This window comes from Plasmopara halstedii (genome assembly GCF_900000015.1).
Source record: "Plasmopara halstedii genome assembly, contig: Scaffold_614, whole genome shotgun sequence".
In the NCBI taxonomy this organism is placed as follows: domain Eukaryota; phylum Oomycota; class Peronosporomycetes; order Peronosporales; family Peronosporaceae; genus Plasmopara; species Plasmopara halstedii.
In genome coordinates this window covers 1,662,345-1,663,185 of record NW_020187532.1, presented here as the reverse complement: position 1 = coordinate 1,663,185, position 841 = coordinate 1,662,345, and positions in this window count along the sequence as shown.

Below are 841 nucleotides of genomic sequence, written 5' to 3'. Positions count from 1 at the left end.
CGTTGGCGCCGGAGCGGATCCCACGGGCCCTCGGCCACCCAGAAACTGAACCAGCAACAGGGTTTGAGCACGGAGTGCAACATCCTCCATTTCCAATGGCGCCAAGCGCTCCACCATCGCATGCAGCGACGCATTCACCTGCTCCACGGCTAGGAGTCGCTCCGACAGAGCGCGGTAGTCCTCAAGGCGAGGCAGCTGGCGCACGACGTGCTCCAAATCGTCAAGAGCGTCCGCACAGCAATATGCTACTTCAGCATGACGCTCAGCGGAGCTCTGATCACGAAGGATCTCGTCGCCAATGGATCGAAGAGCATCGCGAGTCACCGCCCGCCACCGACTCTTCTCGATGAGAGCGGTGACGTCCCATATCACGTGGAACATCCAGTAAGACGATGTCGTCACCAGGGTCAGACCCAATATCTGGTGAAGTGGCGGGGATATCCCGACTCCAAAAACTCGTGGGAGTTTGAGACGCCACTTCGGCAATATTGCCCAGTCGCTGTAGACTCTTTTGATCATAGAGATCAGGACGCCCCGCGCTCCCCGGCAATAGTCAGGGAAGTAGAAGGACCATGAGCTGAGATCAAGCAGTGGCCCTATGCTCTTGCGGTCGTAGCAAAGAGCTCGCGGGAGCGCTAGGGGCTGACCCATACGTCACAGGGCGACAATCTGAAGGGAGTCGACAACGTGCTTTGACTTTGGCAGATTATTTTTGTTATATATATACTTCTGTTATTATAATTTATATCTAAATTATAATTTTTTACTAACTCAAATCGGAGGTGTCGCACCACACGCACGTGCACTTCCTTGTGGCTCAACTATCAGGCATGCAGTAAGA